General features: G+C 39.4%; 1 protein-coding gene across 1 annotated transcript in view; it reads left to right on the top strand.

Moving 5' to 3' along the window:
- The first annotated feature begins 3,166 nt into the window (after positions 1–3,166).
- Positions 3,167–21,561, top strand: part of kank1a (KN motif and ankyrin repeat domains 1a) — a 103,479-nt gene continuing 85,084 nt past the window's right edge. Inside the window, exon 1 of the mRNA XM_030143257.1 lies at positions 3,167–3,375. The gene's annotated coding sequence lies outside the window, so the exon portion shown is untranslated. The remainder of the gene's footprint in view (positions 3,376–21,561) is intronic.

Raw genomic sequence — 21,561 nt, 5'->3', positions numbered from 1 at the left:
AGAAAGCTGTTTTTACAGTTTTATTGTGTTCAAAACACACTTTCTAAATCAAAACTAAAAATTAGGTGTCTCTTCAAACAACACTTTACTTGAGCTGCTAAAACCTTCAACTTTTAGAATCAAAAATTAAACTTAACATTTTACCTGAGCTACTGAAACCTTAATAAACTTTTGTTTACGTTTCGTGTTGCCGTGCTACGTCATGCGTCACCCATGCTACATTGTGCACTGATTGGCTGTAAAGTCGTGCCAGACAATGTGCACCACCAGGTGCAGTGCAGAATGCAGGGCGTAAAATTAACTTTTTACCTCATTTGCCATCGGCTAGTGACCTCCAAAAATTTACCGGCCAAAAATATTTTTCACCAGCCAAATGAAGATCACATGCCTTATTTGACTTAAAATAATTACCACAGATTTTTATTATGAAAATCCAACTCCTTCATCCCGGTGGATCACCTGAATCCACTCAAAGAATACCGTTATATACAGATAAATTTGATTACTGCTATTTATTAGGTATATTTAATTTCAGGTGACTGCTGCATCATCATGTAGTAAAAAATACAACCTTTGACAATGACTGAGTGAACCAAATGTTTGTCTAACAGCGTTAACAGGAACATTCTTTTTAACCCACAGGAAAAGGGAAAAGAATAAAAAACATTAACTGGGATTGAGTCTAAATGAAATGAACTCCACAGACCAGAGACATTTGTCTAGAATGCTATATGAATGCTAGTGCTGGGTAAAAAAATCAATTTGATCGATCTTGGATCGATTTTATTTAAATTTTGCATTATCGAGTAATAGTGGATAAGATTGATTTTTCGGAGTGCGGAAACTCCATAACCAAAAAGAGCAAAATCAATATAGGGTACAAATTTTTTCCACAAGGAATTGTCCCTAAATATCAAGTTAAGTAGAGAGCGATCAGGTGTTTCTGAACTGCTGGTTAGAATAACAAGTCATTAGCATGTTTACGTGTTATGTATAATGTACAGTCAACCATACTAAAGCATCATATTCTACTTTGAATGAAGCATTATGGCATCAACTTATTCTGTTTAGGGTTGTCCATGTGGACATCTTCTATGTAGTGACAGTAATGTTAGCCCAATGCTATCATCAGTTAACCATTTTTTTGGGTAACGTTTGTATTTATGTATGTGTATAAGATAAGATAAGATAAGATAAGATAAGATATTCCTTTATTGATCCCACAATGGGGAAATTCACAGTGTTGTTAGCAGCATAAAAAAAAAACATACACAGACATACACATACACATAAAAACAGTCATATAAATTTGAATAAAAAAGTGTTTAAAAGGAGAGTGCAAATATATCTAATATATAATATATATATAATAGTATAGCTGTCATCTTAGTATCAAATATACTAGACAGGCAGAAAAGGCTGAGAAAAGACATGAGAAAAGGCTAGGAACAGCCCCGGTTTCAGGCGGCAAACAGCAATTCCAAGCACAAAATCTTCGGATGTGAAATGTCTGCTTCGGTCCCTCATCCCGGCAGATCACCTGAATCCACTTCTGCCTAACAGAAAGACAAATATGGCTGCTTTTGGGCATAACAAGAGTAACCTGGAGCGCTACAAAAACTCTTGTTCCTCGCTTGCACCATAGTTGCCCTGATAGGAGAATTCCACAACAATTGTGTATTTCCGGTCAAAAATATGGATCTGTGAAAAAGGTCTATAGCCATGTATTGAAGGGGTCAAATGATCATACATTATGGGAATTTTTGGAATTATTGATCGTACAGAGGGTAAAGTTATCAAACAAATCATACATCTGGCAACGCTGATACTTTTCAGTTGTCCAACATTTCTGTGTTGAAAATCCTTTTATTAACTGGTCTTAAATAACATTCAAATTTTCTGAGATACTGAATTTTGGATTTTCGTTCACTATAAGTTATAATAATCAAAATTAAAATGAATAAACCCTTGAAATATATAATTATGTTTGTGATGAATATATATAAAGATGAGTTTCACTTTTTGAATTCAATTACTGAAAAAATAAACTTGATGATATTCTAATTCACTGAGATGCACCTGTATAAGTTATTTTTAATTAAGGAGGGACAGGATAAATGTAGCTACAGCACTTTCAAATCTTTATTAATATTACATTCAAAATTTGGATTTTATTTCCTTAACCTCCTGAGATCCAGGATTAATTAATTAAATGATTTCTTATATTGGAAACATCATGATGCACCAATTTTTCCAGATGCATTTTTTTTTTTTAATGCAATGTCCTTTGCAGTGGACAGTTATTGTTGTTTTTGTATAAACCTGTGAAAATCTTGTCCACAAATGTGGACAGAAAACCCTTAGATGGGTCTTAGGTGGTTAAGTCGACTTTTAATGAACTACAAACCTCCATACTCACCCTACTATGAAGTGCATGACTTCAACCAAACTTTTCTAACGCTGTTCACACAAACCACCATATGATGGCGCTGTTGCCCAGTCATCCGCGGTTGGGATATTCGCTTTTCCCTGAGCTGATAGAACCTTTAAGGTTTATTTAGTCAGAAAAACTGTATTAATGCGTTTAAAAATTATAAATATAATTAGCTGTGATGATATTTCGGCTTCCGGTTGTATCAAACTTTAATGCACTTGTTAGTTTTTCTCAGAAAACATTGGAATGGACAATAAACACATTCCTATCAACATGAACAATTGGTGAGGCTATATATATTAGTCACTATTAATACGCCAAAAGAAAGTAGCCACGTTTTAATCACGAGAACTATATTGTTTTGCTGCAGAGAAACGTCCAGCAAAGTAACAAGTTAATTTAAAAATGTGCCGAACCACCAAAATGAGCCTTGTTATTTATTGATTCATTGCAAAACAGTTTAGGAGCCGCAGAAACGTTAACAATTAACGACCTAGCTTATTGTTTATGTTGTGTTTGTGGCTGGTATTTTTCCTCTGAGTACTTTTCCGTTTAAAATAAAAGAATAAGAGTTAAATCCTGTTTGTTTAGCACTCTGAGGCTCCGCCGGTAAAAGTAGGCCAGCCAGGGCGCAGGTAAGCTACACCTGTAGCACACACTGACCTTCATATCAGCGGCTGAGCGGAGCTGTCCCGGCACGGACTGCGCATGTGCAGTACTCGACAACTTGCTGCTGGAGGGACAAGTACAAAGAGGCTGGTGGAGCGGACGGGCCGGGCTGCGAGTGTGTGGGACAACCACGGAGCTCTCAGACTCCTTCTGCTGCCTTTAACTTGACGTTCTAACCCTAACCGGAACATTTAGCACCTATACCTCGACTCCGGGGACTCAGAGGAGGCGGTTCCAGTCGTGAAAGCAGAGTCTGGGACATTCGGCGTCGGGTGAGTTGGAGCAGGAGCGTCTGAAAACCGGAGATGTTTGACTGTAATGTTGAGGAGTTTAATCCATTTTTCCCACATAAATATCCTTTTATTTACGTTGTTGGGTCAGAGTTGTACATGTTGGCCTCAGTGCATTTTCTTGGTAAGGTCAGGTGGTCCTTCAGCCTCCAGACCAGACAATCCCATGAAGCGCTGCTGGTTAAGCAGGATTACGTTTAAAGTCATATGCTGTTTGTTGGACCTGCTCGTCGAGGGTAATTCTTTGTGTTTTTCTCCAACAAATAAGCTTGTTTACAGTGAACAGGTGTCGTGCAAATGTTGGGAGTATCTCACATAGTGGTGGAGAGGCTACGTGGGTTGAATTTTGAGCTTCAAAAGCAAGAAAACTACTTAAAAAGCAAACAAACTTTTGTCAAAAAGAATTCTGTGGCTTTTAAACAGTTTTCTCAGACTCTGTCAGTCTCATTCATGTGACCTGGTAATCCCTCACCATTATATGATCCATACTGACTCATTTTTGCGTAGATTGAAGGCTTAGCTGTGGTTTTCACTGTCCAAAGCATCCTCAACTCAAGCACCCAAAAAGTATTATGGATTCCTTTGTCACACTGTCTTTTTCTGTCTGAAATGCAGTAAAATGCTTAACACTTTGGAGCGTCCTTATGGGCTGACCAAAGGGACTGTGGTAAACCTTGAAGCTGCTGTTCATATGTTGAGTTGAGTTTAGTAACAGTTTTTCTTCTGCGGCTCTAAAGTGTTTTTGTGTGATTTGTTGCTCTCAGACTCTGAAGCTGATAGATGAAAGGGGAGTTGGGGTATTTGAGGGTCACAATAGTGACCTTAGCTTAGATGAAGCTAAGGTTTAGACCTGGATGGTGGTCTCTTTTGTGAGTTTGAAGCCTTTCCCTGGGGTCAAATGGAGGGCTCTTCATCTTCTCTGGATTTTTCTTTCTTTCAAGATAAAGCAGTAAACTAATGTCAGGAGGGAAGAATATGAGCTTAGAGATGTCAGCTTAATGAAATTCTTTAGCTTCTAGTGTGGCACTTTTTGGCATATGTCCCTGAATCCATTTTTCTACACTTGGGTATAATGACTGTAGATAAATGTTGCTTTTATTCTGAAAGCAAACAAAGGATTCTCAGACGTAAAAGTCTCAACTCGGTTTGTCCTTGGTAAGCCTTTATTTTCTCCTGTCTAACCCTACTGAATAGACTCAAAGTTATTTGCCACAAGCTACATTTTTATGTAGCCTACTTTGACCAAATGGTCACAAGAATTATAGAACCGAAAGGATTTACTGCAGGGAATGAAATCCAGGAACCAAACCCAGGACCTCCGAATCACCTTTTACCAATTCCACCAAAGAGTGTAATTTTCATGCAACGATTTGTGGCAAAAGTCTCACAGCAACAATAATGCAAAAGCAGATCCCACGGTTAGTGTTGCATTTAACAAAGGTAACATTCTTTAACAGACTCGACATGCTTGTTTTCTCTACACTGATCGTTTTACTAAAATTAAATATGCAAAGGAAAAAAATATCACATCATATAAAAATGGGGTTCATACTGACAATAGGAATCCCTACTTTGAAGATTGCTTCCAGTGTTGTAAGTCTAGATAACTTTAATGGTGACACTTTAACATCATACATTGATGCATTTGCCTAACTAACCTGTCTGAGTTGTACATAACATTAACTTTTAGCCAGAGAGTTTGTTTTGCACACTTAAACCCACAGTCCTGTCTTGTTTTGTGTCCTATGTACGTCTAGTGGTACACAGTATACACAGGACCTCAGGTCATTGTGTTTTACAGGCACTAACCTGAAAGTGTCATGTGACAACACATTTCTCCAGTATATGAGAAAAATCAGTAAGGGAATCATACCCTTCAGTATATGCAATGTGCCATTTCATGAACATAAAACATACAGATGCTCCACACTGATTGTCCAGACAGTTTGACTCTGCAGTGTCTCTTCTGCTTGGAGTGAAAGCACAGTGCAGTTTTTCCTATGTCTTCATCTAGCAGCAGTGCACCACCACAACCAGGAAACCACTACCACTGTAAACATATGTTGTAATTTAGCTTAAATGTTATCTATAACTAGATTAGGTGTAGTTCAGGTGCTGGAGAAGTGGTGATTGTATAATAATTGCAGAGGTTTTTTAACATAACCTCATCTTTCACACTGAAACAGCTTTAACTAATACCCAAATAGCAACTAATATGAGATGAAACTGGAATGACCGCTCAAAACACTACAGCTGAGTTAAATTGATACATGGAGCCATAAGTGCTAGTGCAAGTGCAAGTGCTACTGTTCCATTTCTATTGTTTTATCTGTCAAATTCTGTGACACTAACATCACAGAGCAGAGTATAAATCCAGAATGCCTGCATTTTTTTTTTTTTTTAACAGATATTTTCTTCATCACAGTGAGAAGTATTGCAGATAACTGACATACAAATATGTATAAAATGTAATGGAATCACTGTATTATACCATCAATATCATAGACAGTGTATAGATAGTGGTAGTATTGCATTAATTCACTAACTAATGCAGTACTAGGCTAATATTAATGCAATGTTGGGCTTAACTGATGACTATGGAGATGACAAAATGAAACATAGATCTGCTGTTTCTCCACCTGTTTGCATCTGTACTAAACATAGGCAGACTATGATTGAAACAAACACTTGCAATGCATTTTATTTTTCAAATTTGCTTGACATTAAACAAAAAAAAAAAAACTGGAACATGTGTACAAGAAGAAAAAAAGTCTGAAATACTTAATTCCAGGCACAGCAGTCGACTGTCCATGAAATGGGAACAAAAGTTAGCAGCCTGTGCTCATGCAAGTTTACAAAACAGAGTAAATCTGTATACGATGGCAGATGTTTGAAACTGTCCATATTGATAACGTACTGCAGTGTTTCTTTAGTGCTCTGGTGCTTATCAGACAGTTGGTAAGACTGACACATTGACTGTTTTACAGACTGGCACACCGTAAAATAGTCAACATTTATTAACCAAGGACTCGATGAGGACTCAAGCCCGCTGAACTGGCAAATGGCGTGTTGTAAAGCAATCTGCCATTTTTGTTTTCCAGCATTTTGTGTTTCATGATTTAGCTGAAATATGTGGCCCTTCTCATACTTCAGCGAAGTCACTGTGGAGGGAAATATTGTCCATCCCTGTTCTATACATTTCAGAGTCTCTCATACTTGTCCTGTTACAAGCTTAGTGTTAAATCTGTACATTGCAACATGCAAAGCATACCACAGCTTCTCAACTGTTTTATATCCAACACATAAGCAGATCTGGTGGAAGTCTGCAACCTGGTGTTGCTTGGTACATCAGGCTTAGCTGGTCCACATCAGGCTTAGCTGGTCCACATCAGGCTTAGCTGGTCCACATCAGGACATCAGGCCGCTCATTCATTTGGCCTTTTGTAGACATATGGCAGAGGTCTCTCAATTAACACCTTGATGAGGCAACCCCTCTGTCCACATGATCAAAGCTCTGGCCTGGGCTGCAGAGATGTGTCAGCCCTGGTCACAGCCTCCCTGTGATTATGACTCCCATCCCTCTGGTGTTTGTTTAGAGAAAATGACTTCCACTCGGCTGCGCTGTCTGAACAGGTTGCATGTCAAATGTGGCCTTGCTTTTCTTGCGGCTTTACAGTTCTTGTGGAATCCTTGCTGTGGTGTTTTCTCTGTAATTTAATGCAGAGGTGGTGCTGAAGGGTAATTTTAGTTTTTGGTTGAACATCTGTTCATGATCTGTTCTGATTTTTGCTCTCTTGCAAATTTGAGTGTTAAAAATACAACTTTCCCTGCTGCTTTAATGAGGAACTGCTACATTTATGCTCTTTTCTGTGTGAGATCCACTGCTGTTTTTCCTTGTTTTTTTGGTGGTCTTGGTGTTATTGTGGAGGTGAAAGCAGCTATTACAGCTGCTTATGTCTTATAGTGTAGGGCAAAGACCTACATGAGCCTCTGGCACTGCCCTGTTATTACAAGATCAAATCCACTTTGAACACTAAAACCACTGAAACCAAACAATTAGAGTTCCTCTGTACAAATATACCCCACGTTGAGAAGTGTGCATATTTGATGAGAGCCAAACAGATAATAAATTAGACAATCCAGGGCTTTAGATTACCTTAATTTGGGCACATCAGATGCTGGAATCGGCGGAGGGGGTGGGTGCGGGATTAGATTTTTCAACAGTAATTCCTGTTTTCTCAGACTATTTCAGATATATTCAAGAGTATGAAGGCATGGATTCCACAAGTCTAATTTCCAGAAGTATTGATCAGCATATGGCCAGCTGATTTTAATTCCAAATCACAGGACTGCATGCAGGCAGATAATTCATATGTCATATGTTTCACTGCGTTTGTTATGTGAGCGGCCTGAACTTATAGGTCGCCCACGAGGCATGGTTGTTGAGAGAAAACCTTTGGCGTACAACGTACGAGTCAATCTCCAAGCTCTCATCACCTCTCATTGGCCGAAACGGGTGATTTAGACCAATCAAACGGCGCAAATATGTCATACCTGCTGCCAGACAATAGTCTGGTCTTGTCTGTCTTTTATGTGTTTGTGTGTCACTTCCTGTTTTATTTTGTTAAGTTTTCCCTCATGTGTCTTGTCTGTCGTCTTTACTTCCTGTTCCCCACGCTCATCCTGACCTCTGACCTGGTTACCTGTCTCCGCCCTAATTTGCTCCACCCTGTGTCTAGTTGTCTTCCCTCCCCTTTTGTGTATTTAACCCTGTCTTTTTCCCCTTGTCAGTCGCCAAGTTTGTAACTACAGTAGTTCAGACCAGCGTACTTGACCTCGTTTGTTCGTTTGCTTGCCTGTTTTTTGACCTGTTTTGGATTCCTCGGTTTTTTTCGTCTTCTGCCTGATCCCTGTCGGTTTTTGTCTGCCTCATCTGATCTGGTTTTGACCTTCTCGCCCTGGACTACCGGTACGTGAGTTTGCCTAGTCCTTATGTCCTGTTGCTCGATTGTTAGCCTGCCTGTGTATGACCTGTTTCCGTCCCTGGACCTCCCTTTGCTTTTCCCAGTCGGGGAAACGACTCTAACACCGCTCGGGGAGACGGGCTGCTGCCCTCGATCCGGAGGACGAATCTGAGGAGAAAATCCCCAACCATTATCCTCAAGATTCTGTCACTCATTATATTTTTTCACCTGTGTGTGAACAATAAACCTTTTGGAACTAACTTTTGTTGTCGGAGTTCTGCATTTGGATCTGGGTTTGTGCTAACGTTATCACAAAATATGACTTCTGCGGGAAGCATGAATACTTGTGCTTTCCTGTTCGGTACATATGTGTTGTTGTTGTCAATGTTTTCTCTGTCGTTATGAACAAGCCTTGTATATTATAACCGATGTGTTTTACGGGAGGAAAAAAGCAGGGGCGAGTGAGTCAATACTTTCGTTTACACTCTGCTCTGGCCTTTTTTTTATTTTTAATTTGGGGACACTAATTTGGGGACATTTAATTTGGGCACACCGTTAGTCGGCCCAGCCAAGGTGTAATCTAAAGGCCTGCAATCTTAGCAAAATGTAAATTGAGCACAACAGGTTCCAACAGATAACTTGTTATAGTTATAAAAACAGAACATAAAAGTCACATTTCAGGGAATCCTTCTTAAAGATTTAGAGTAGCTGGCAGGCCTGCACCACACTGTTTGCAAATTTGCTCGGAAGTCATTAAAGCAGTGATCAAAGCTCTGGCAGAGCTGTGCAAAACAGTGTCAAATCAGTGCTGGGTAGATTTGGAGATTTACCACAGTCTGAGTGGCCTGAGATGGACTGTGACACATTTGAGTGAGTTGGATTTATTATTACTGATCACTGTGTGAACAGTTAGTGTGTAACATTTCATGTGGGCAAAGTCTTATCTAAATCATCCACTACCGTCATGTTGACTCCACCTCAGGAAATGTGGAAATGACTGATGAGTTGACATTCCATTGTTAATATCACTTTGGTCTTCAGACAGTTGTAAATAATCTGTTTATGCTATGTATAAAATAACAGGTTAATGGAAATAAGGCCAAAAACACTATAATGACTGTAGTAGTTGGCTACAGTCCTAGTCTTCTATATTGGTGGAGGCTAGACCTCAGTTATTTATTGACTCCAATTAAAAGTAGTGAGCATTACCACTGCAAAGCTCACTGATCCTTCCAAGAAACAGTCTTTTCTCCAGGCTCGATGGATAGATAGATGGATAGATATACAGCAGTTTGTACTAGACAATATATTATTGATATCATAATTAAAGAAATATACATTAATAATTGTGCAAAAGTTGTAGTGTGTAATTATTTCGTGGTTATAAGGAAGAATTGAACAGTCTGATGGCCACGGGCAGGAATGATTTCCTGTGTGGTTCAGTGGTGCATTTGGGTGGAATCAGTCTCTCACTGAACATCCTCCTGTGACTGACCAGTACGTCATGGAGTGGGTGAGTGGAATTGTCCGGTATTGTCTTGATCTTGGACAACATTGGCCCCTGACATCATCGTTAGAGGCCAACAGTGTTACTGACTTTACGGATCAGCTTGTCAAGGCTGTCGGCATCAGCAACCCTCAGCCTGCTATCCCTGCATGCAACAGCGTAGAGGATGGCACTGGCCACAACAGACTCACAGAAGATCCTGAGCATTGTCCGGCAGATGTTGAATGACCTCAGCTGCCTCAGGAAGTAGAGACGGCTCTGGCCTTCTTGTAGAGTGATGATGAGTTTTTGCCCAGTCCAGTTTGTCAATCTGTGTAAGACTGTTTCCACCCATTTTTTGAATGGAACTATAATAATAAAGAAGTCTTGTCAACAGAGGGTGTTGCATAATGTGCAGCCATCACTGGTGTCACACTTCTAACTCCTGGGTTTTTTGCTAGAACCAAAAAAATATGTTTTTGTCTCAAAACAAATGCTCTGAACATTTTAAAATTGGTTACATAAACCTTTTCTATGTTGGAAATTAGTATGATTGGGGTTTTAAAAAACCAAACTACATTTATTTCAGGTTACCTACTCGCATGGCTGCTTGCATTTAACAACATTTTGAGCTAAATTTCACGACTGGTAGACTCTTAATATACAGTCCTTGTGTTGTAAAATTCCAAACATTATCAGCCTTTTTTAATGCCTTTTATTTAGTGTTTTAAAGACCTCATTGTTGAATTCCTCAGGTTTTGCTGATAGCCCATTGATAACCACTTCCCTTTGTGGCTTGAGGGGATAAAGTAAAGTCAGTGACATTAAAATAAAAATAAGGGCTTTCAAAATTAATGATGAAGATAAGATGGAAGATGGTAAATAGCACGTTGGCCCTCTGGATGGAAATAGGAGTACAAAAAAATCCAAGACGGAACAGTCGACCAACATAAAGTATTATACACACTCTGTAGGAAGGAGTTTTCTTTTCACCAAAGCACTTCCATCTCAAAATACCACATTAATGCAAAGCATACGTTAGTCAGGGATTCTGCTAGCACTTTGGCTAACGCGTTGCCCAGCTTGCGACAAACATGTTAAGTGCATATATAGGCATATTCCCTTCTTTTTTGAGTCTGTTTGCTCTCACAAAATTAATCCATAGCAACCCTGTGATTAAGCTGATTAAAATTCTTAATTGTTTGACAGCATTAACAAAAATATAAAATGAAAAAGTCACATTTTTGTTGGTTAGGCGGTACTTGGAGAAGTCCACTACTACTTTGAGTTTCTTCAAGTGTTTTAATGTGAACTGCATCCTTGTGACCTGAATAAGCTTCTCTGTCTGTGAGAACCTGGCTGTGTTGATGCAGAATTGTTAAGTGGTTCAGTGCTGCATGCTTCAGCTTGTGTGGCTTCAGCTGTTTGTTGAGGCCTACCTGAGTCAATGACTGAATGAAGGTTCTCTGTGTGGTGGGATTAACCCTAGCTAAACCTTAAAGTGTGTCTCTGAGATACTTTGTTTCCTGGTATGTTAATCCCTTTCTTCCATTCATGCCGTCTTTGTGTTTTCTATCAGCAATGATCAAGAGTCAACCTTGGCTTTAAAGACAGTCATGGATTTAGGAATAATCCTGAATAACTCTGATGAAGTGTTTGGAGAATAGAAAGATGTATTTAATCCTTCTTTATTGTGATATTTTATTGTGCTGTTCTACAAAATGGATACCAGTAGTCCCAGGACTTCCCCATGTTTGGATATATAACCTGTGAACTTCATGGATCTAAAATGGTGCAGATAGATAAGTGAATCCTTCAACACAGTGTGTATATGCACTGGCTCTATGATTCTATATGTAGCGAGGAAGTGTCCACTGGTACAAGCAGGTTGTTATTCTCTTCAAAGTCCTTGAATGAATGACGAGTTGACTGAAAACTGGAGGAGTGAAAAATCCCTCCTGTTTCACGAACGTTTAGCAGGACAAGACAGGTGCAAATGGAATTTAGGCCCCAATTGATACTGTAATAATCCCTCAGCAATGTAGGCATGCACAGACTTTGCCTGTCAAGTTGAAACACTCCTGAAGAAGACAGCCTTTGCGGGCTGCCTGAATTTAAGCCAGAATTGCACCCTTATCAGGGCAGCCAAGCAGCCATAAACACCTGGCAGGAAACTTTGTTTACCAAAAGATCTATACTGTTCCTAGAAAGCTGACATGCTAATTGTCCGAAGTAGAATGTACCTTCTCTTATAATAATGCATGGGGCTGTGTAACTTTAAGGTAACTTCAAGGTAACTTTAATCTTTGTTTACATGGCCCCATATATCTGCACCATGAAGAATGTGCCAACCTGTACGTGGCAGTGTGGTGAGACAGTCGAGTACCATTAACCAATCAGAATCCTGAAAAGAATCACAACAAAACTTCTGTTATGAACCAACAGTCACAAAGGTGATGCAAATGTATTTCCGTTGAAAACTGTGATGTCCGTCTGAGATCTCCGTTTCCCTCTGCGTGTAAAACGCTAATGTGAAAACAGAGATTTGCCGAAATCTCCACTTTGACCGAAATTTTTAAAAACCATCGTTTTCAGTGGCCATTATTGTCATATAAATGATGGGTACAAACAGCAGAGAAATGCAAAGAAAAATATTCATTTTGCCAGATACTTGGCTACGTGTAAATGGAGCCCAAGTCTGTGGCTTCAGATACCAGTGAGACATGGGTACAGTATATAAAATCTGATTGGTGAAGTTGAAAAGGTCTTAGATGCTGGACTGCCAGCAACAATTGATAATACTTAGACGGGATTTTACAGCTCTGATAATTAAGTTATCCTGGTGGTGAATATTTCATCTTCTGTAACAATTACATAGACATACAGTGTTCAGTTACTCAAAGAATGTGTCCTTGAACGTGGTGATGGTCCAAATCCTGTTTTCTTCTTTCTTTTCTGTTCACACAGGGCTGTGTTGCATTAAAAGTTGAGTCAAGGTGAACATCCTGCTGGAGGACCTTGTGTTGTTTTGCTGCATGTCTAAATTTGTGTATGGCACTACAAAGAACAACAACAAACTATAACTTGTTCAACAGTTAATGAACAACTGCAATAAAAGAAAAGTAACTGAAGAACTGTTATCTTCATTTAAGTCACATATAAACATGAGCACCCTGCAGGTCTCACCTTGACCTTGACTATGACTGAAAAACAAACTTTTGAACGACAGAATGTAAACAGAGCAGTGTCATTATTTTATAGAGACATGGAGAATAATGTTATCAGCCACAGTAACCGCAGTTCTGAGTGTGTTTGAATCTGCCTCAAATGAAAATAGCAGCTGGGGCAAAGATGCCCAACAAAACACGGCCTTATATTCCTTTATTCTAGGTGAGATGGAAATGCAAAGCACTACTGAAGGTCCTCCACTTAAAAAATATAGTGTACCATATAAAATAGGTCACATCCTGTCTCCAAAATGGGCATTGTCACATGGATTGAGAACATTGTCTGGATGAAACAATCAAGTTCTTTACGAATATCTATCATTATTTTATCAAAATTATCCTTTGCTTTATTTTTCTGCTTTTTTTTCCACTTCTGGATGAGTTTATTTCCATATTTTTGAATGTGATGTTGAAATGGAGGCCAAGTCTATTTTGTCCTGATATATATGTCTGCCAAATGTCATTTTAGCATCAGAATTTTCAGGAAATGTGTTATTTACATAGGTGACTTTGGGTCGAAAGAATCGGGATAAATGGGAGATAATCCACCGCCTCTCTCTTAACAGGGTGGGACAGTGGAGGAACAATGTGACACTGAAATGGCAAATTCCTCTCCCTTCAACTGTTCCTTTGAAAAGGCAGTTTCAGTCATATTAATTATGCAATACTAGGACCAACAACCTTCCTTATTGTTATTTTTAAAACTCTCATACAGAGAGTTAATGTTAATTTAAATAATGACATTACCTTCACTTTATGTATGAAGCATCCATCTATATCATAATACTGGAAGGGCTTGGATTGTGTGTGTGTGTGTGTGTGTGCGCATCTGCAGGATTCTGACATTTTCAGATGTTTTTATGTGGCCAATTTGGTACCTACAGTTGAAGAATAGTCCCGTCTCCTCATTAAATGTCTCGGCAAGTTGATAGGACCAATATTTTCAGAGATATTAGTCATTTTGGAATACAGTTGCCTTACAATCATGGGTGCAAAGCTGCATGACGGGAAATGAAGTTCAAAACAGGAACGCCGCATTTACTCCTGGCTTCGTCATGTGTAGTGTAGTTGAAGTTTTGGTGTTTAATGACCAGCCAGGTTTCTTCTCAAACTGCACGTTTATTGTAAAACATGCTGCAGCTTACAGAACACAAACAGGTAACTGGCACTCCACATCTAGAAAGTGCAAAGTTTTTTTTTTTTTTTTTTTTTTTTTTAGTCAACACAATCTAAAGCGACTTCCTGTTTCGACAGACAGGGGGTGGGCGCAAACCCCCACAGTTTAAAAAAATCCTGAAGGAAACCCTGAGAGAGATAGGTAAGGTATATCCCGTTACTTAAGGAGAACTCCCGCCACCCTGGTCCTACAAACTATCCACCCCCCACCCCTGTCCGTGCATTTCGTGTGTACCTCACTATTTCACTCTGCAGGCTTGCATGGGTATTAATACTGTATATTACTTGCTGTTTACATTTTAAAGAATGACTTACTAAACAATTTTTATGTCACTACTTATAAAATATAGACTAATATCTTTTCCCAAAAGTCAACTCTCCCCAGCATATAAACTACCACATCTAGAACCTGTGGTTCCCCACGGGTTACATACTAGTTAATACGTAGTTCTCAATATTACTCTAGTTATGAATGGGTGTGTAGCCCTTGAACAGACTTTAGATGTCGTCATTTTGCAGGTGGATGCTGTACAACCAGGAGCCACAACAATGACTGTTAAATGTTGCATTGGTGCCAGTTGATCAGCCAGCGTCTACCAGAAAGATATTTTGGGTGGATTATCATGTTGTGAAAACTATTGTGCACTTTTACATAGGTCTGTGCACTATGGCCAAAAATGTGATCAATGTAATCTGTTTCCTGTCATGGTGAAGATCATATTATTGCTGCATCCCAGGTTGAAGGCTGATTTTTGGTCAAGTAAAAATCGATTTCATTTATCTTGTGCAACCACATGAACCAGAAATGTGGGGGGTTAATTTTCAAATCGCTTAACCTGCACAGGTTATATTAGTCCTATGTGAACAGGGACTAAGTGGTTCAGATGAAAATGTAAACAAACCCTGTAGCCAAATAAACTTACTGCATTAACAGTAAGTGTTGTATCGCACAGTTCCACTTCTACTTTATGTCTCGCTGTGTGTGAGGCCGTTCACCCTAACAAACCCCATCATGTGTCCATACTGGCATTGCCGTCAACAGCACAGACAGATCTGATGAGTTGATGCCACTGTTTACGGCTGAGAGAAGCCCAGAGCCTCAGCCTGTTGGCCACCAGGCTGCTCATGTTACAGCGTCCCTCACTGCCTGCCATTGTCAGGTTACGGTGTGTGTGTGTGTGCGTGTGTGTGTGTGCGTGTGCGCTGTCTGTGCCGCTGTGCTGCGATTGGCTCGTGCTGTGCTGTGTGAGACGGCGGTGGGTGACGTCTGCATGCTAATCCCTCATTTCTCAATGGGTTATTCTCTCTCCAGTCATAATGGGAATTGTGTGAGAGTTGCAGCAGAGGGAAGTGTGTGACAAGATAACTTTAACAACCTGAGTGACGGCGAGTAACATCTTTTTAATTTATTGTTGTTTTTACAGTGCCACGGAGCTGGCATGTGACTGTTACTGTGAATGAATTAGATCTGTTGTTGTCCTCGCATTTATATTTGATTCATAGTTAACGTGCACAGAATGCAGAATGTTGCACTCAGCTTCCCACGCAAAAGCTAATTGCAAACTTTGAGATGGCACAGTAAAAATGCACTAATTGCTTAGAGTGCATGTCATGTAATAAAGGGTGTGTCATCTGTGAAGTTTTAATGCTACAACTGAGACATTAAGGTTCTGTTTGCAATTTTAAAGTTTTCCATATTCAGTGTCAAACTGAACTGCTTCAACATCATTCTTATAACTGCTGGCTCTAAAACCAAGAGATGGTATAGAGTAGTTAGAACGTAAAATGGAGATTTGAGCTTTGTTGTGTCTACAGCTGCAGTTGAATTCAAGGCTGGCTCAGCTTTGATTTTCCTGGCTCTCAGTGGACAGCTGTACAGAAGTTGGAGCTGGGTCAGGTCAAGGGAACGTGCACATCTATGAGAAAGTTTCTCTTATCCTATTCTGTATGTACTCATTTGTTAGCTTATTACTGTGATGTATAGCTTGTATTAAAAATATTTGACTTGTTTTCTAGACACATTGGTCCTTACTAGGGGTGTAACGGTGCACTTGTTTGTACCGAACCATTTTGGTTTGGGGCCTTCAATACAATATAGAGGTGTACCAAACGAATACATGTAGGCTTTGTGAAGAATGCAAACATTGCAATCATTCCACCAGAGGGCGCTGCTCTAAATTACCATACTGACCAAATACCACGAAGAAGAGTAAGGTTTTTTGTGATGGAGAAGAAGATGACAATAATAACAAACATGGTGATGACAGAGGAGGTTTTACTAATGTGAATACTAATGTTAATATTGAGAAGGATAGCTGGAAGTAGAAGGGCTGCACTCTGCATCTGGCTTGGGCCGGGCTCCGCTGCGTAATGCTTTAGCCAGGCTCCGCATCCAGCTCCAACCAATGACAATAGAATTTGTAAGTCAGTCGTCTTGCAAAGCTCTAATATAAACGCGAGTTGTCTGGAAATGTCATTTGAAAATGACAAATAAGCCATAACACAGTACATGCTCGTACCGAACCGTGAGGGGCGTACCGTTCTGTATGACATGTACTGTTTTACCCCTAGCCAGTACAAAGATTCCCTGTCAGTTATGTCAATGGAGAGAGACAAATTGACAAAACAAGGGTGGTGTGCCAGCATTGTTTCGTGAAGACTGGTCATATTAAATTTTTTTTTTTGTGAAATTGTTCTCCTTCACTGTACCGAAAATATATCGAACCGAAAGTTTTCTGTGCCATTACACCCCTAGTCCTTACATCATAACACGATCAAGAATTGAAACCACGTCACTATGCTCATTGTAACAGTGTTACTTTAAGTCTGTGTCAACAAGTCCAAAAGTTTCCAATATCTTGTCCTAAATTTTGACATCAGCATAGCCTAATATGTTATTTAACACATCACAGACAAATTTCCTGTGGGAACCACATGTTAAAGGTCCGGGAGACTTTCGTCACCAATTTTTTATCAAATCTGTCAAACCTCAGTCATATCCTCAGTATCACAAATCCGTAAGTCTTTCTGTGATTACTCACCTGAATCTCTTCCCTCACGGTGAACAATTTCAAAGTGTACTCCACCATAAACAAACCATGTATTTACAAAAGAGCTGGTAGGTAACTCGGGGATCTTCGGAATGTTGTCGTGACGTGCATTCTGGGAAGCGGAAGTTCACGCAGCCGCCTGGCAGCAGCAGCGGCAGTGCACCCATATGATATTGTATGGCTGCAACAAACACGGTGCGGAAATGGCTGGAGTTAAGTGGAGCTCCTGCTGTTTCTGCATCGTGTCTGTTGCAGCTGCCACTGCCAGGCGGCTGCGTGAACCTCCACTTTCCACTTTCCCACTTTCTGCATGATAATGGCTCTTAAAGTTGATGGCTTTATTTGAGACCCTTAAAAATGTATTGCATATGTAGTTGACACAAGGGATAGGCCCTTGTGTTAACTACTAAAATTGCTGTTGACTAATTTTCATGGTAGATCGACTAATCACGGCAGCTCTAGTCACTATATTTTTCAAGGCCAAGATGATATCTTAAAATTTTTATATCTTCAAAGTCCAAGGATATTTACTTTACAATAGTCAGTCTTACATAAAGTTGGGTATTTATATCCTACTCATTTATTATTCCTGCAGGCAAAACTATTAAGACTTTAATTTAGTAAATTTTTACACAGCTCAGCTTCTATATAAAGTCAATAAAAATGAACTACCGCCAAACATCCAAAATGTATTTGCCCGAAGAGAGGGGGGCTATAACCTGTGGGGATTTGGGAATTTCGAAGTCCAGGCAGCAAGGACAACCAGGAAAAGTTTGTGTGTATCGGTCTGTGGGGTTGGACGTAGACCTCAGGCAGTGTCAAAATAAATTCAAATAAATAAATTCAAAATAATGTACAAAGAAATGGATATGTCACAATATATTGCTCAAGGAAGGGTGTGATCGTTACTTGGATTGTCAGGTTGTTATATGGTATTGTAGTGTGTGTGTGTGTGTGTGTGTATGTATTTATATATGGGTGTGCGGATGTGGGTCGGTGTACAGATGTAGACAGAATTTGGTGTGTATGTGGTTGTAGGTATATGGGTGTGCAGGTTTGTAGGGGTATGTATATATGTTTATGGATAATCACAATCTTATGTTGCATATTATGTGATTAGGCACTAACAGTCTGAGGACTGGAACAGGGGCATAGGACTGGATAAGCAGTGACTTCTTTCCTGCTCCCTTTCAGGCACTACAGTTGTTCCATTTTCTGTTTTTTTTTTGTCTTGTGTTTTTTTTTTTCCTATGTTTTGTGTTATGTTTGTGTCTGAAATAAACTAAACTAAATAGTCAGGTTTCCAAATGGACCTGAGTTTTCAGAAAATCAGCAAAAGAAGATACACATTTATGTGCCTTTCCACTTATTTATTTCTACCTGTGATGGAAACGCTACAATTGCCATCTCCCCAAAACACTTTTTGTATTTCAGGATAATTTTCTGCATTTTCAAATAGGTCTTTGTATGTAGATATTGAAAATGTGAACCAACAGTCGCCTACTGCAACTGTGACAATGTTTCTTTTTTTTTTTTTTTTTTTTTTTTTATTTAGTGCTTGACAAAATATTGTGACGGGGTAACAAAGACTAACAAACAAAAGAGAATTCATAAGACATAGACATTAAGCAAAACAAAGATGGGTGCAAACAAAGGGCTATTTACAGGTGCGTTTGTTTGCATGCCTGTATGTGTGTGTGTTTGTGTGTATGTATCTGTGTGTGTATGTGTGTGTGAGAGAGAGAGAGAAGGTAGTTTATTTTTGGGAAGATGGACATTTTGATTGTTGCTATTCGGCTGATGAGGGATAATGGGAGGGTCATCCAATGCAAGAGGTTGTCAGTGATTGATTTTAAAAAGAGGTGTGTAGTTGAGATTGAACAGCTCTGACAGTCTGGGGGAGATGTTAATGCCCAAGTAAGTGATGTGACTTGTGCATGGGGTATTGGGGTATGGACTGCTGCATCCCAGCTACTTTTCTGTAAAGGTAGGATTGTGGATTTGTGAAAGTAGATGGAGTAATCTGAGATATTTGAAAATATTTTTATTAATTTGATAGTTTCTGTTAAGGATGTATGTGCGTTTTGCAAATAAAGTAATATGTCGTCTGCGTATAAGCTGATTTTATGGTGTAAAGTGGGTGTCTATATTCCTGTAATGTTCAGATGTTGATGAATTGCTGCGGCAAGTGGTTCAATGAATATGGTGAAAAGGGCCGGAGAGAGTCAACATCCTTGCCGGAACTAGAGAATATTAATTAAAATGCAGTAAAAAGGTAAACTTTTCTTTAAAACATTGAATCCAAAGGATTCCAAAATAATTTTACACACTAAAGATTTGTGTCTGTGTTCTCACAAAAGAAAAGCGATGCAATAACTGTGAAATATTTTATTACAAAAGGTTGATAAATTAACAGACTTCTGAAACAAAGTTCTATTCCTTAAATGGGGTGGGGGGGTTGGAACAGTGAACTGCGATCTGCTGGCTCTGTCTTCCCTGATATTCCCAATAAATCTTTAAAATGTGTATGGTAGACAGGGAATGTGGACCGATGAGACCAAATTATTAATTCTTTGATCCCATCTATGAAAAAAATTCCTTACCACCCATTTTGAACAGAAAACTGCAACAGAATGGTCTTCTTCTGCACCTTATATTACAATCAGGGAAAATGTAGCCTACAGTGCCTCCTTCTGATGACACTGCACAGTTTACTGATGGGCTTTATGCACAGCCTCACTACTTCGTGAACTTTAGGTGCCTCCTTTATTTATTGTCTTTCATTATTGGACACACTGATTCATCCAGGTGTGTCTGCGACTTCTTGTTGCGACTACCGTGGTCAGACACACATGGATTAATCAGTGTGTCCAAAAATGAAAGACAGGAAATAAAGGAGCCACCTGAAGTTCAGGAAGTAGTGGGGCTGTGCATAGAGTCCATTGCTTAAAAGCAAAAGATTAAAATGTACCCAAGTCAAAATTTGATGTGTCAATCAGAAGTTCATCCTGAGGCTACCAGACATTACCAAACTCTGACCCACAGTCAGCCTGGTGTTTATACCGGTCGTGTTTAATCAGATTAGAGTGTAATTGCTGCTGTTGACTCTGGAAGACTCTTTACTTTAGGACATGATTATCTGGATGCTTGAGGAAATGATTCTGATGTCACACATCTAGGGCAGTAAACCCAGGCTATTGTGTGTGATGAAAACATCAGTTCATATACGTCATAATGAGCAGAAGTGTCACCACTGCTGATTACCATCTGATACTGGGGAAATATGGCTCCCAGTTTTTGGGTTAATATGCAAGATTAACCTTTATATTGTGCCAAGAGCTTGCTATTATTGCAAACTATTTATCTGTAGTTTCAGAAGATAAACACACAACCATTTGAATATCTAATCCCCTTGACATCCTGGAATTGCTGTTCAGAGTTGATTCTGCAAAAGAACAGAAGAGGTACTGAAGAAATCAGGAATATTTGTAAGGATGAGAAAATTTGACCTTCTAGTCTTCTACGTGTGTGTGTGTATGTAGGACTTTTCAGATTCCCCAGATGTCATGGGGGCGTGGGCTGTCTGCTGAAGAACGCTGATTGGTGGAACACAGATGTAGATCTGTACTTACATTCATCCCCTACAGCCAGTGTGCAGCTGCATACCTGTTTGTTCCACTTCTACAGGCTGCAGTTGGTTTGTGTTTTGATCATTTGGAAAATGGAGTAAAAGAGAAGGAGCCATGAGAGGCGGATGGATGACAAGGTCCACTTGCCGAATATGCTCTTTTGATTTGGCTCAAGCTGAGATGAGTGTGTGCGGTTCACTCCTACGAGCTCATTGCAGTCATTTGTTTGTCCATCCACATACGCTCAGGAGCCTGGACCTTGCGAAACAAATTGAGCGGGAGGAAAATCTGTGAATCAAAACAAAACAAAACAAAAACTTAATTTGAATACATTTTCAGGAATTTTGAGATGCAGTAGAAATGCAAAACACACAGATCACTCGGAAATCTTTTACCCAAGTAATAAGTTACTGATGATAAAAGTTCCTTTGAATCGAGTAGAAAAGGGGCTTAAGACTTCATGTCATTAGCTTAGGACTATAATCAGCTACTGTTAACAATTGTCCAGACTTCAACACGTACCACAAGCATGAATTTTACATATTGAACCTTTTTAAAGAGTACTCCTTTTACACTAAAAACTGTTTATCAAACTTTGGACATGTCGTTAAACCTCCTTCTCCTTTGCAGCACTTT

Source organism: Sphaeramia orbicularis, chromosome 9, assembly GCF_902148855.1.
Source record: "Sphaeramia orbicularis chromosome 9, fSphaOr1.1, whole genome shotgun sequence".
Taxonomy (NCBI): Eukaryota; Metazoa; Chordata; class Actinopteri; order Kurtiformes; family Apogonidae; genus Sphaeramia; species Sphaeramia orbicularis.
This window is presented reverse-complemented; position numbering and strand designations above follow the sequence as displayed.